This window comes from Ranitomeya variabilis, chromosome 2, assembly GCF_051348905.1.
Source record: "Ranitomeya variabilis isolate aRanVar5 chromosome 2, aRanVar5.hap1, whole genome shotgun sequence".
Classification (NCBI taxonomy): domain Eukaryota; kingdom Metazoa; phylum Chordata; class Amphibia; order Anura; family Dendrobatidae; genus Ranitomeya; species Ranitomeya variabilis.
This window is the reverse complement of record NC_135233.1, coordinates 468,080,703-468,096,119: the sequence shown is the minus strand read 5'-3', so window position 1 is coordinate 468,096,119 and position 15,417 is coordinate 468,080,703. Positions and strand designations below refer to the sequence as shown.

General features: G+C 44.2%; 1 protein-coding gene across 2 annotated transcripts in view; it reads right to left on the bottom strand.

The window, feature by feature from the left end:
• ATL3 (atlastin GTPase 3) overlaps positions 1 to 15,417 on the bottom strand; it is a 58,695-nt gene that overhangs the window by 42,916 nt on the left and 362 nt on the right. Inside the window, exon 1 of one of the 2 annotated variants that reach the window (XM_077287665.1) lies at positions 5,819 to 5,840. The exons of the other annotated variant lie outside the window; for it this stretch is intronic. The gene's annotated coding sequence lies outside the window, so the exon portion shown is untranslated. Of the gene's footprint in view, positions 1 to 5,818; positions 5,841 to 15,417 lie in introns of those variants that run through there. 2 annotated transcript variants of the gene reach the window in all.

Below are 15,417 nucleotides of genomic sequence, written 5' to 3'. Positions count from 1 at the left end.
GGGCCGCCGGATGCGGCCATGCGCACATAGTGGAGACGGGCCCAATCTGCAGCAAATCCTGAAGGTTTCGTGACCAAGAAAACATAGCCTTACTGCTTGCTGCCAAGGCCAAGGCTACCTGTCACTGCTGAATAAAATAGGAAAGAATACCTTAAAGACTAATACAAGGTAGTAAAAGTAATGAGTTTCCTAAAGACCTAAAATTAACCACACTATGTTCCAAATTATTATGCAAATTACATTTTTATCAGATTTTCCTAAATGGTCGGTGCAAATGACAGTCAGTCTAATAAAAGTCATCACCCGTTAGATTATACATCGAATTTTATTGAAGAAACCTCCCAATGATAAGAGTATAATCTCCAAAATGAATAAAAACGCAAAATGCACTGTTCCAAATTATTATGCACAATAGAATTTCTAAACATTTGATATGTTTTAAAGAACTGAAAATGCTCATTTGTGGAATTTTCAGCATTAGGAGGTCACATTCACTGAATAAAAAAGCTATTTAACGCCAAAACATCCCAACAGGCCAAGTTACATTTTAACATAGGACACTTCTCTGATGTCACCTTCACAATTCTTGCATCCTCTGAACTTGTAAGTTTTTGGAGAGTTTCTGCTTGTATTTCTTTGCATGAAGTCAGAATCGCCTCCCAGAGCTGCTGTTTTGATGTGAACTGCCTCCCACCCTCATAGATCTTTTGCTTGATGATCCTCTAAAGGTTCTCTATAGGGTTGAGGTCAGGGGAAGATGGTGGCCACACCATGAGTTTATCTCTTTTTATGCCCATAGCAGCCAATGACTCAGAGGGATTCTTTGCAGCATGAGATGGGGCATTGTCAGCATGAAGATGATTTTGCTCCTGAAGGCACATTTCTGCTTTTTAGACCATAGAAGAAAGTTGTCAGTCAGAAACTCTATATACTTTGCAGAGGTCATTTTCACACCTTCAGGAACCTTAAAGGGCCTTACCAACTGTTTCCCATGATTCTGGCCCAAAACATGACTCCTCCACCTCCTCGCTGATGTTGCAGCCTTGTTGGGACATGGTGGCCATCAACCAACCATCCACTACTCCATCCATCTGGACCATCCAGGGTTGCTCAACACTTATCAGTAAACAAGACTGTTTGGAAACTAGTCTTCATGTATGTGTGGGCCCAATACAACCATTTCTACTTGTGAACACTGTTTAAGGGTGGCCGAATAGTAGGTTTATGCACCACAGCAAGCCTTTGAAGGAGCCTACACCTTGAGGTTCGAGGGACTCCAGAGGCACCAGCAGCTTCAAATATCTGTTTGCTGCTTTGTAATGGCTTTTTAGCAGCTGCTCTCTTAATCCGATGAACTTGCCTGGCAGAAATCTTCCTCATTATGCCTTTATCAGCACAAACACATTTGTGCTCAGACACAGCCACAAATCTCTTAACAGTACAATGATCACGCTTATGTTTTTGGAAAATTTCTAATGTTTTCATCCCTTCACCAAGGCATTGCACTATTTGATGCTTTTCAGCAGCAGAGAGATCCTTTTTCTTTCCCATGTTACTTGAAAACTGTGACCTGCTTAATAATGTGGACCATCATTTTTAAGTAGTTTTCCTTTAATTAGAATCACCTGGAAAACCAATTATCACATGTGTTTAAGATTGATTTCAGGGATCCATTGAGCCCTGAGACACAATACCATCCACGAGTTTATTTGAAAAACAAAACAATTAAATCTTTATGACACTTAAATCCAATTTGCATAATAATTTGGAACACAGTGTTTTCACGGGCAAAACAACAATAATGGCAAAACCAAAGTCTCTAAACTGTAGGAACAACATGATAAATGAAGTCTAGATGCTTATTATACGGCGGATTCTGTATATGTGGAGAGCCTGATCGCACTCATTGAATATCTAATATCTGCTGCGGAATATGTTGGCGCTATAGAAATAAAATTATTATTACCGTAATATCTGATCAAGCTTCAAGGAAAAAAGGTAAAAGAGAAAACAAGAATTCGTCGGCTGAAGAAAAAGTGCCAAACTTATGGGCGTGGGAGCAGCAATACCACGGAGAGGAAATGTAGAGTCCGCGGCCAACAGACATGACTCATAGGACGCACGGCTACATTATGCTTACACATATTTTAACCATGAATTGGCATGAAAAATGAGTGAGATGACACAGATTTGCGAGGCACGAAGGAGAAGATTTAGGGAAGGAATAAGTCATGCACAAAACAGAACACAACTACTACAGAAACGAAGGCTAAAGCTGGCAGTGCGGTAATACTCTGCCCATGTGCCGTGCTGGCACGCTGACAGATGCCTTTATGAGGAGCAGACTCGATTGGTGGGCAGCACAGTGGCTCAGTGGTTAGCACTGCAGTCTTGCTGCACTGGAGTCCTGGGTTCAAATCCCACCAAGGAAAACATCTGCAAAGAGTTTGTATATTCTCCCCGGGTTTGTGTGGGTTTCCTCCTGGTTCTCCGGTTTCCTCCCTCACTGCAAAGACATACTGATAGTCTGATAGGGAATCTAGATTGTGAGCCCCAATAGGGACAGTGATGATGAGTATGATGGCATTATATAATCTAGTAAAATAAAGTCCAAACCAGATTGTGGTGGCACCTGTAACTATCTGAGATAGATTTGGATTTCGCAAATAGAAGAATTGTAGCAGCTCTCTGAAACTGCACTTGTAAAAAAGCACCCCTGAATATGAAGAGAGGGGTATACAGGGTTCCAGTTTAAGGGGAATCTGCTAGAACCTTTACCAGCTCTTTTTAAGTGATAACCTAGTTGATCCCTTTATGACCCCAACATGCTAGCCCAGGAGCAAAGAAATTGCATTTTGTAGTTTCATATATGTGTGTCAGGAAGTGCATTAGGGCGTTACGATGCACTTAGAGCCTCTCAGCCTCACGCTGTATTTCCTACCTAGCAGCACCCTCACCTGACTGATTGGTACCCAGCCAACTGCCTGTCAAAGTAAATGACCTGTCAATCGGTCAGATGAGGGTTGTGCTAGGTAGAAAATATAGTGTGAGGCTGAGAAGCTGTAAGTGCATCATCACACCCCAATGCACTTCGGGATAGATATATATATATATATATATATATATATATATATATATATATATATATATCAGCATGTCGGGGTCATAAAGGGATCAACTAGGTAATCATTTAAAAAGACCTGGTAATGCACTAGTCCTAATGCACTTCTAGACTGATGTATAGGGCCGTGTGTCCACGTTCAGGAAACGCTGCGTGTTTGACGCTGTGTGGGGCCGCAGCGTCAAATACGCAGCGTCCAGATGTTACAGCATAGTGGAAGGGATTTTTTGAAATCCCGTGTCCACTATGCGTGGAAACACGCACGCGGCGGCCCTGCGACTCCGGACATGCTGCGCGTCTTTTCAGATCGCAGCATGTCCGTGTTCCTCGCTGCGTCGCCGCAAGGAAAAACACAGGGCCCTATGCGAGGAGTGCGATGATCCCGGATGTGTACAGTTAACACATCCGGCATCATCGCGTCCCAGAAGGGGGCGGGGCTTAGCACCGAGCGGCTTTGCAGCTCCGACGATACCGTCGGCCATCCTGAACGTGGACACGTACCCTAACAGAACTTCAAAACCCAAATTTTTCACTGCTGGAGAATGGCATTGTGGTCAGAAAGGGAACTTTTGGCTTATTTTTTAAAGGGCTGCACAGTCATATTAATGGCTTTGGGAGATGGGGAGGGGGTAAAAATTTCTGACAGTTTTTCTTTTAAAAAAAATAGCTTTTTTTTCAAATCGATAGAAAGAAAGAAAATCCATATAAATTCCCTGCCAACATGATTTCGGCCATAACTAAGAATGTATTGTGCATCATAAATGTCCTGGTGGTTTTTGCGATACAGGTTTTAATGGATTTTATGGCTGATGATTGAATAAAGAAGTTTTTAATCTGGAAGGCTGAATCCATTTCTCCATTTGCATGCTTGTTTAACATGCCCAATACTTTTTTCTTATTTTTGGCGTGAGACAAGACACCACCGGAGTTGTCTGGTGGAGGTTTATTCCCCGCTCTCTACTTAGCCCAACAGAGCGAGCAGGGATCAATAGTGATCAGCAGACAGCTCTCTGAGGTTTCCCACCATCTTAATTTTGGAACATGAAAAAAGGGAAAACTACGCTCAGAATGGGCGAGGTCAGATTCATGTTTTCATTTTTTTTCTGCCTGAGGAATGTTGGCAGGTATAAGAAATCCCAGACAGACGAGCTACTGTAATCGCATGTGAAACCTTCAGCCGCACCCCCATAAATACCAGAATGGATGGGTGAGGGATCAACAATACTAATGGAGATGGGTGTCAATGTGACATCAGTTTAGATAAGAAAACTAAACATTTATTTTTGACAAAAATCAAAATGTTAAGAGCATGTAAGGCTGAAGAAATCTTACGTTCAGCAGACGCTGCGGTAATGTGAATGGATGAAACGTGGCCATTCATCCTATTAGTGGCAAGGGACCCCACGCCGGTTTTATTTAATTATTTATTTTCGGGATCTCGCCGACATGACAAGGATATTGCATTTACTTTCATAACCGGTGTCAGAATGGCTGTACAATCCTTCATGAACTTTTAACAATCTCTGTCAGTTTTAATACAGTGTGTCCATAAAGTCACGGTGCACTTTTGACCATGAAAGCAACAAAAAAAACTATAGAAATGTGAAATCTGCTCCAAATAAAAGACAAACTCCACGTTCAGGAAACGCTGCGTTTTTGACGCAGCGGTGAGCCGCAGCGTCAAAAACGCAGCGTCCAGATGTTACAGAATAGTGGAGGGGATTTCATGAAATCCCGTCTCCACTATGCAGTAAAAGACGCATGCGGAATTCCCGCAAAAACGCACATGCGGTGCGTTTTTTAAGAACGCAGCATGTCCTTACATAGCATAAAAAAAGTAAGGACAGCGCAGGTGACCTGCCAGTGACCTCAGGTGCAGATATGGTCAGGATTTTACTTGCATAAAATCCTGACCAAATCCTGAAACAATCCTGAACGTGGACACATACCCTTCGGCTACGTGCACACATTCAGGAAAGTGTGCAGAATTTTCCTGAGCAAATCCGGACTTTTTCCGCAGGAAATCTGCATGCGTTTTTTTTGTGTGGATTTTTCGCATTTTTTTCCCGGAGCTTCCCAATGCAATAATATAGCTGCAAAAACGCGAGAAATTTGCAAAATTAATGAACATGTTGCTTTTTTTTACCGCGATGGTTTTTTTTGCAGAAAAAAACACAGCATGTGCACAAAAATCGCGGAATGCATTAAAAATGATGGGATGCTTATGTATGCTTTTTTTTTAGCATTTTTTTCCGCAGAAAACGGCCAAAAAATTGCGAAAAATACAGCGAAAAATCCTGAACGTGTGCACATAGCCTAAAAGTGCACCATGACTTTACGAACAAACGGTATCTGCCCACATAGCCTAATCTACGGCTCCTCAGTGTCCCTCCTCCCTGCTGAGATCTCACACTGCTCAGTACAAGCCGCAGCTGTCAGTCAAGCTGGGTAGTGCTGGGTACACTTGGATTTATGAGCTATTTCATTCTATGACTAGCCTCGTGAAATGTCAGGATTATACGGCCATCCTGAAACAGATTTTCAAAGTAATTACAACAGTCTTATGATCTGTTTAAAGGGAACCTGTCACCCCGTTTTTTCAGTATGAGATAAAAATACCGTTAAATAGGGCCTGAGCTGTGCGTTACAATAGTGTATTTTGTGTACCCTGATTCCCCACCTATGCTGCCGAAATACCTTAGCAAAGTCGCCGTTTTCGCCCGTCAATCCAGGTGGTCTGGTAAAATGGGCGTGGTGACATAGCTGTTTCTTCCCCCAGATCTTGCTTATTTTTCCGTTGGTGGCGTAGTGGTTTGCGCATGCCCAACTGCCGAATCCACAGCACAGGTGAAGAAAAAGAGCGCGATCTGCGCTATTCCCCTGGTGATCTGTGGGGGCGGCCATCTTCCTGAGGCCGCGCGTGCGCAGATGGAGCGCTCTGCTGCCCGGGGCTTCAGGAAAATGGCCGCGGGATGCCGCGCGTGCGCAGAAGATGATCGCGGCGGCCATTTTTCGGCAGATTCTAGGCCTTCGTAAATGGGCCGTGACCATCACCAACTGGTTTTCCCGACAACAAGCCCTACACCTTCTTAGGCTCAGGATTACATTTCTTTTTATCAAAAGCCCAGAATATGATTCCCTGAAATATTTGCACAAAGCTAAAGTTATCCATCGGGTTACACAATGCTGCTATTTAATATGCAACGGCAGAAAGTTAAATTATTACACCAGAGGCGGACAGGCCATTGGTTCAACCTCTGCAGCCGCATGGTGGTCCAAGAGGTAAAGGGGCCACTTCGACTTCCAAAACTGCATGCAGCTACTATCACATTTTGCAATTTGATGAATGATTGGACTGCAAATGGCCCATATACTCTCCTTGCACAGGGACCCTTTTCTGTCTCTGTCCGCCCCTCTATTATATATTTTATTTTAATAAATCTCCAAATTACCTGGATCCAGTAAACAGGTGTTTTTTATCTCGCCAGTAGATGGGGACAGATTCACACACCCAACATTCACGTTCTTGAGTACGGACCGGCTGCGGATCTTCTGAACCAAACAGCCTCATATATGCTTGTTCAGTTCGGGTTCGGTGACCCACGGCCGGTCCAGACATGGCGATCAGTGCTCAGAAGGAATATGTCAGACGTGAGAACTCGACAGTACACAAAGCTGAAATCTGCTCTCCGACCGGACAAGGATGACCTAGTCTACAAACAATGACCATGTGCAAGATCACTCAGGACTCGGATTTAGAACCCAAAGGGGCCAATGGGCATGTAACGATTTTCTGCATGGAGAAAATCACAGTATGTGCAAATATGATCTAATCCCCCATTTAAAGTCAATAGGTTGCCGAAATCGGAACGCACAGACACAAAACGGATTTGACTCGGATGGAAAAATCGTATGTTTTTCACAAGTTCTACATCGATCACCTGAACAGGGGCTGATACATTACTTGATATATTATTTGATAGCTGCTGTAACATGTCCAGTAACAGTTTCCCAATACATAGAGTTACAGTGCGTTGTCAATAATTAGATGAGGACTATCCAAACCAGGCCAGTAAAACCAGCCGGGTAAGTAAGCAACAACAACTTTTTTTTTTTAGAGACGAGATCTGGAAGCTAGCATGGCCTGAACGTGACGCCCAGTGTGTGCAATGGAAACAGAAATGCTGCAATTACATTAATGACAGGTATATTCACTGCTGTACACCTACTTGTACTGGGAAAACCTGTTTTTAATATCAATGAGGCCAAGATAAACATGCATGGGTGAATACGGGTATATACCGGTATACACGGGAGAATACGGGCGAGTACCGGTATACACGGGCGAGTACCGCTATGCACAGGCGAATACCGGTATGCACGGGCGAGTGCCGGTATGCACGGGCGAGTGCCGGAATGCACGGGCGAGTGTTGGAATGCACGGGTGAGTACTGCTATGCATGGAAGAATACGGGTATGTAAGGGCGAGTACTGGTATGCACAGGCGAGTACCGCTATGCACAGGCGAGTACCAGAATGCACGGGCGAGTGCCGGAATGCACGGGCGAGTACTGCTATGCATGGAAGAATACGGGTATGTAAGGGCGAGTACTGGTATGCACAGGCGAGTACCGCTATGCACAGGCGAGTACCAGAATGCACGGGCGAGTGCCGGAATCCACGGGCGAGTACTGCTATGTATGGAAGAATACGGGTATGTAAGGGCGAGTACTGGTATGCACAGGCGAGTACCGCTATGCACAGGCGAGTACCAGAATGCACGGGCGAGGGCCGGAATGCACGGGCGAGTACTGCTATGCATGGAAGAATACGGGTATGTAAGGGCGAGTACTGGTATGCACAGGCGAGTACCGCTATGCACAGGCGAGTACCGCTATACACAGGCGAGTACCAGAATGCACGGGCGAGTGCCGGAATGCATGGAAGAATACGGGTATGCACGGGCGAGCACTGGTATGCACCATCACCACAGATTACAGTTGCTTTCCCCATACACATTAGATAAAAGTCAGCTGAATCCACTAACGTCCGTCCATATAATGCCTTTGGGGCTCCGACACACAAGAATGCCGATCATCTATTCGTTGGGTGAAATGATCTTTTTGTGCTGCATAAAAGATCATCGTTCTCGGCAGCACAACGTGCCGTGTCAACAGGACCTATTACAGATGGCACAGAGCACATCATTAATCTTAGTTTAACGTTGTGTAAAAGAACCTTAAGGCCCCGTGCACACGCTGCGGAATTTGCTGCGGATTTTTCCGCTGCGGAATTGGAAAATCCGCAGTGCAAAACCACTGCGGTTTTCACAGCGGATTTTCCTGCGGGTTTTCAACAGCACTTTCCTATTGGTGCATGTTGAAAACCGCTGCGGAATCCGCAGAAAGAAGTGACATGGTCCTTCTTTTTTCCGCAGCAATTCCGCGCGGCTTTTTCCGCATCGTGGGCACTGCGGTTTTGGTTTTCCATACGGTAACATGGTACTGTACACCGCATGGAAAACTGCTGCGGATCCGCAGCAAAAACCACAGCGTGTGCACATACCCTTATATGTATGGTGGTGTTCTGACGGAATGGGTTCGGAATCGGGTTGGATTCAGAATGTCAGATTTCGGACTACAGACCCTTTTGTTTTCCCAGAGACAAACCGTTGCCATAAGAATCTGGTAGTCGGCCGAGTGAGTGCTCCTGTATATGGAGGAGTGGGGACAGACAGCTGCTGGCCGAATAATTGCTTAGCTGATAGCTAGCTACTGTGTGTGAGGCCCTGCAGACCAGATGAGGCTGGTGCACTGACTTTGAAGATCCATATCAGAATACTTGTCCAATATTAGGATTACAGCTAAAGATGTCCTCATGCATTAAATGCCTGCAGATATTTTTCGGACTAGCCAATGAAGGGATAACTCCTTTTTTTTTTTTTTTTTGCAGCACGTACATACATTTTTCTGGCTAACAAGGAAATTGTACAGCCATACTGCCATGGATTTTCAAGGTAAGTACAGCAGGATCATAAGGTGCAAGATCTATTTAATAACATATGCAATTTATTTAATGAAATCTGCTGACAGATACGATTTAATTTCGGGTATGTAAATGGAGGATTACACATGGATTATGAAAGTAAGTACAGTAGGGTCATCATGTCTACAAGATCTACTTATTATTTATTGCAGTTTTATAATCTGGTGGCAAATCTGCTTTAATAGGACACGATTTGGTTGTCACCAGTTTGGTGCCCCTAACCGTGCAGTACAGTAAAGCGGGGTGTGCGCTCTCCCTATATTTACAATTGTGGGTCCGCTCCTCCCTCCAATGAGTTACAATATATTTCTGTTAGTTCCTGTGACTTGTCCTACTGTACGGTATTATTACTATGACAGATGAGGTAGTAATTGTGGAAACAATGGCGCAGTTAAGATTTTCAGGGATCGGCTATCGATAACCTTTGTGTGCGCCGGTGAATGCACCGCGGGGCTGCTGGAACCACACGGCGCAGTAGGTAAGAGTTGTGGAATATTTTAGTGAATAGGTCAGGGTATGCCTGCCTCCGAGGACTATTGATAATGTGGGAAATGTCACAGAAAACAATTACGCCTCAGACGCTGGATTGCTGCTGTTTGACCCTTGTACACATGTGCAGCTAGACATTGATGAGGAAACCATTCTATGCTGCATTCTCTAAATTTAGCTTTGGAGTTGCCCCACACGAAATCAGACGTATTGTAAATGTCCAACTCTGATTTGGTTAGTAATCAACTTAGAGGATCAAGAAGCTATAAGGACTCCAAATTCTGAGGTCAGATTTAATTGTGAACAGCATTCTGCAGCTCGCTATGTACTGTGATACATAGAGGCTGCAGAAATCAACGTCAGCAACAACAAAAATATATAAAAAAATGCTTTAAAGACTAAAATACATGTAATTAAATATAACCAAATGTCCCTGGTGATGACCATAGCCTTAAACAGGATGTGCAGGATTAGAAAGATATAGCTTCTTTCACCCAAAAACAGTATATGTTACTAATCCCTACTAAATGGTCTTTCACAAAACTCTCACCTCCCCATCCGTCATAAACGCAGCAACTAGGCGCATATTTCTGTGTAGCCGATACGCCCGCGCGCCGTGCAGCCGAAACGTCCGCGTGCCCTGCAGCCGATACGCCCGCGCCTACGTGCCGTGCAGCCGATACGCCCGCGCGCCGTGCAGCCGATACGCCCATGCCTGCGCGCCCTGCAGTCGATACGCCCATACCTACGCGCCGTGCAGACGATACGCCCATGCACACTAAAGCCAAACACATCTGTATTAAGGAGGGAACCTAACAACGTTCATTATACACTGTGTTCCAAATTATTATGCAAATAATATTTCCTCTTATTTTCTCTAAATTACCTATCTGAATTGCAGTCATTGTTATTTTCCAGTCATCTACTATTCTAGTATAATTGCAATGTTTGGGAACAAACTGCCTATGAAAACAGTATCTTTTAAAAAAAAATAAACACCCAAAATGCATGTTCCAAATTATTATGCACAGCAGAGTTTTCAACCTTTTTTATTTTATTTTGAACAAAAAAATGGTCAGTTGTGAAGTTCTAAGCATTATCAGCTTATTACAAAATGAAATCAAACAGTTTTCAAGTGAAAACTTTATTCTAGGTGATGTTACATTTGCACATAGGACCCCTTGTTGGAAAGAAGCTTCTGAACTCTCTCGTCCATTGAATTTGTCAGTTTTTGGATGGTTTCTGCTTCAATTGTTTTGCATGTGGACAGAATACCCTCCCAGAGCTGTTGCTTAGATGTGAACTGCCTCCCGCCATCATAGACACTCCTTTTGATGATGCTCCAGAGGTTCTCAATGGGGTTGAGGTCAGGGGAAGATGGTGGCCACACCATAAGTTTGTCCTCTTTTATGCCCATAGCAGCCAGAGATGCAGATGTGTTTTTTGCAGCATGAGACGATGCATTATCATGAAAATGATCTTGCTACGGAAAGCACGGTTCTTCCTCTTGAACCATGGCAGGAAGTGTTGTTTTAGAAACTCCACATAGATTATGGAGTTCATCTTTACCCCTTCAGGGATCATAAAGGGGCCGACAATCTCTCTCCCCATGATTCCAGCCCAAAACATTACTCCACCTCCTCCTTGTTGGCGCCTTAGCCGTGTTTTCATGGGGTGTCCATCAACCAGCCATCCTCCACTCCATCCATCTGGACCATCGAGCGTTGCACGGCACTCATCGGTGAACAAAACAGTTTGGAAGTCAGTCTTCATGTATCGTTTGGCCCACTGGAGCCGTTTCTGCTTGTGTGCAGTGGATAGAGGTGGTCGACAGGATGGCTTACGCACAGCTGCAAACCTCTGAAGGACCCTGCATCTTGTTGTTCTGGGGACGTTGGAGGCACCAGCAGCTTCAAAAACTTGTCTGCTGCTATGACAAGGCATTTTTGCAGCTGCTCTTTTAACCTTACGCAATTGCCTGTTGGAACGGGTCCTCAATTTTTCCTTATCAGCACGCACACGTGTGCTGGGAATCAGCTACATACTTCTTGATTGTGCAATGATCACGATGAAGTGTCTTGGCAATGTTGATTGTAGTCATGCCTTGACCTAAATACTCCACAATTTGTTGCTTCTCAGCAGCCGACACATCCTTTTTCTTTTCCATTTTGGCAAAAAATGTAGGCTGCTTAATAATGTGGAACAGCCTTCTAAGGCTACGTTCACATTTGCGTTGTGCGCCGCAGCGTCGGCGCCGCAGCGCAAAACGCAAACAAAAACGCGGCAAAACGCACGCTAAAACGCTGCGTTTTGCGCCGCATGCGTCGTTTTTGGCCGAAAGTTGGACGCAAAAAAAATGCAATTTGATGCGTTTCTTGCGTCCAACGCTTGCGGCCATGCGGCGCTAAACGCAGCACAACGCATGTCCATGCGCCCCCATGTTAAATATAGGGGCGCATGACGCATGCGGCGCCGCTGCGGCGCCCGACGCTGCGGCGCTGACCGCAAATGTGAACGTAGCCTTAAGTAGTCTTGCCTTTATTTGGACACACCTGCCAAACTAATTTACACAGGTATCTGCAATTGCTTTCAGTGATATAAAGAGCCCTGACACACATCACCATCAATGAGTTTAAATGAGAAACAAAAAAATTCTAACCTTATCACTCCTAAACTCTTTGTGCATAATAATTTGGAACACAGTGTAGACCATAGATTAAAATGACGGGGTTATGGTGGATCGGCCAGCACAATTCAGCCGTCTGCGGTTCGGCCAGCACGTTTCAGCCGTCCGTGGATCGGCCAGCACATTTCAGGTACACTTTAATTACAGATATTCTTCCCTATTTTGTATCATCTGTCAGGTTCCTTTAAATCACAAAAAAAAACTGTACTCATCCAAGGTTAAATTGATCACACAGACAAGCCACAATTATCAAATTACGATCACAAAACAAAATACCTGCCTGTTCTATACATGCACAAGGATCTGTTCTAAAATCCAGTTGCAAATTCATAGCCAAAAGAGGAAAATCTGTGGGTGACACGATATCATCCAGCATATACAGTATATACTGTATATGTCACATCCTTACCATACACAGAATACTCAAACTTGGTTACAGCGTGTTTTTTTGTTCTTTTTAATGCGGTAGATGGAGGCGCAGTTTATGTAAATATGTTGAAAATTTTTTTTTCCCATCATCTCATAATACCAAACAATAGATGAAACACCTTATTAGCGGCAGCACAACGCATGCTGTCCTGGTAGCTGTTTTTTATGATGGACTCATACTTGAATTGAGCATTTGAATCTCCAATCAGATCATAAAAAAAAAAAAAAAGACAAGTGAAAATGCCCAAATACTAAGAATAGGTTTACTATCTGAGAAAACCATAGGTGACCAATAGATGTCTCTGATTTGCAGTGGAGACTCGCTGCTATGAAGCCTCCTATACACAGCACAGCACACACAGAGGGATTCCTGCTCTTCATTTATTTCTAGGACACATCAGCTCCAACATGAAAGACATTATACAGCAGAGCAGAGCTGAGCTGTCTGGATTAGTGATGGACGTTCGTGCTGGGATAAGGTGTTATCTGAGCATGCTTGGGTGCTAACCAAGTGACTTCGGCGTGCTCGAATAATATGTCCGAGTCCTCGCACTTGCATGTCTCACAGCCGCATCACATGAAGGGATTGACTAAAGGTACCTTCACACGAAACGACTCTACAACGAGAACGACAACGATCTGATCGCTGCAGCGTCGCTGTTTACATCGCTGTAGAGATGTCAAACACAGCAGCTCCAGAACGACGCAGGAGCGATCCTGTGACGTAGCGGTGACGCACTTATCGTTCTCACAGGTCGTTAGCTCCATGTTTAACATTGCTGGCATCGTTGCTTTTGCTGTCAAACACGACGATACACGCCGATCTGACGACCAAATAAAGTTCTGGACTTCTAGCTCCGACCAGCGATATCACAGCAGGATCCAGATCGCTGCTGCGTGTCAAACACAACGATATCGCTATCCAGGACGCTGCAACGTCACGGATCGTTGTCGTTCTCGTTGTAAAGTCGTTTCGTGTGAAGGTACCTTAACAAACAGGAAATCCCTGCATGTGTTGTGTCTGTCCAACAGCTGCGAGATATGCAGCAGCGTGGACTCGAACACATTTTTCAAGCACGCCGAAGACACTGGGTTAGCACGCCGAGCATGCTCAGATAACACCTTATCCCAGCACGCTCGCTCATCACTAGTCTGAATGTGAATCAGCTCTGCTGCGTTCAACTCCATCTTTCTGTAAGGCTACGTTCACATTTGCGTTGTGCGCCGCAGCGCGCCGCAACGCACAACGCAAACAAAAACGCAGCAAAACGCATGCACAACGCTGCGTTTTGCGCCGCATGCGTCCTTTTTTTCATTGATTTTGGACGCAGCAAAAATGCAACTTGCTGTGTCCTCTGCGCCTGGACGCGGGCGCCGCAGGGACGCATGCGGCGCAAAACGCAACTGCGACGCATGTCCATGCGCCCCCATGTTAAATATAGGGGCGCATGACGCATGCGGCGACGCTGCGGCGCAGACCGCAAATGTGAACGTAGCCTAAAAAGGAAGCAAATTTCTCCGATAAGATATATTACAGAGATTGTTACAGTCGCTTGCCCAATTCATTTATGCAGTTTGTAGAAAGTAAAGTTCCGTTTTTAAGCTTCTGAAAGTTAAAGAATCTCTCACATCAAAGCTTTCATCCTCTTAATATATTGCAGTCATCATATTATACAGCACTGTGTACTTACAATTGCTCATTTTGCCTTTCTACCCAGATAATTCTTCTCTTTTCCATTAGGTCTATAACATCATGTAAGTACAAACTGACTAGCTGAATCCTTCTAAGGTCAATTTCCCTGCATGAGTCAGCATTAGACCTACAATTCTAATGATGACTCGCGCAAGGATGAGACTTCCTCTTTTTACTATAGCTTGTTAGGCCAACAATAAGTCTCTTTTCCCTGCATTAGAACAACAATTCTACATCATTACAAAGCCCCAAAGGGAGGAGCAGAGAAGATGAATCAGGAGTTGAAGAAGTGAAGCTGGGCTGCCAAGGACTTTGCATTGATGTAGAATTGTAGTTCTAATGCTGACTCATGCAGGGAAAAAATTGACCTCCTGTTTCTACATAGAGCTTAGAAGGACTCAGGTAATCGGTGTTTAATCACATGATGACATAGACCAAGTGGAAAAGAGAATAATTATTTGGGTAGAAAGGAAAAATGAGCAATTGTAAGTACACAGTGCTGTATAATATGATGACTGCAATATAATAAGAGGATAAAAACTTTGATGGGAGTGGGCTCCAATACAAAACAGAGGGCCCTCGGGTTTTTAACAGTATTAGTCTTCTGATATTGGCCAAAATGACTTTTTGGGCCCCTTTTAGGTTCCAAGGCCTGCAACATACTTAAAGTGACAAACAAGGTGACTGCCAAATGCACAATTCACCTTTGAAAATACTTTGTGAATTTTGTATCCCGTCGTGTTATACAATAAATTATAACAATTTACAAAACATAAAAAAAACCTAGTAAACCTCTGGTGGTGACCACACAGCAATAGGCACAAAATTGGAGCAAGCAGCTACAGGAGGCGACCAATCAGGAGACAGATTTCATTCTATAAACTGCACTGCTAATATGAAACCTTGTATCTGATTGGTTACTTATGCCACGGTACTTTCTTGCTATGCAGAAAA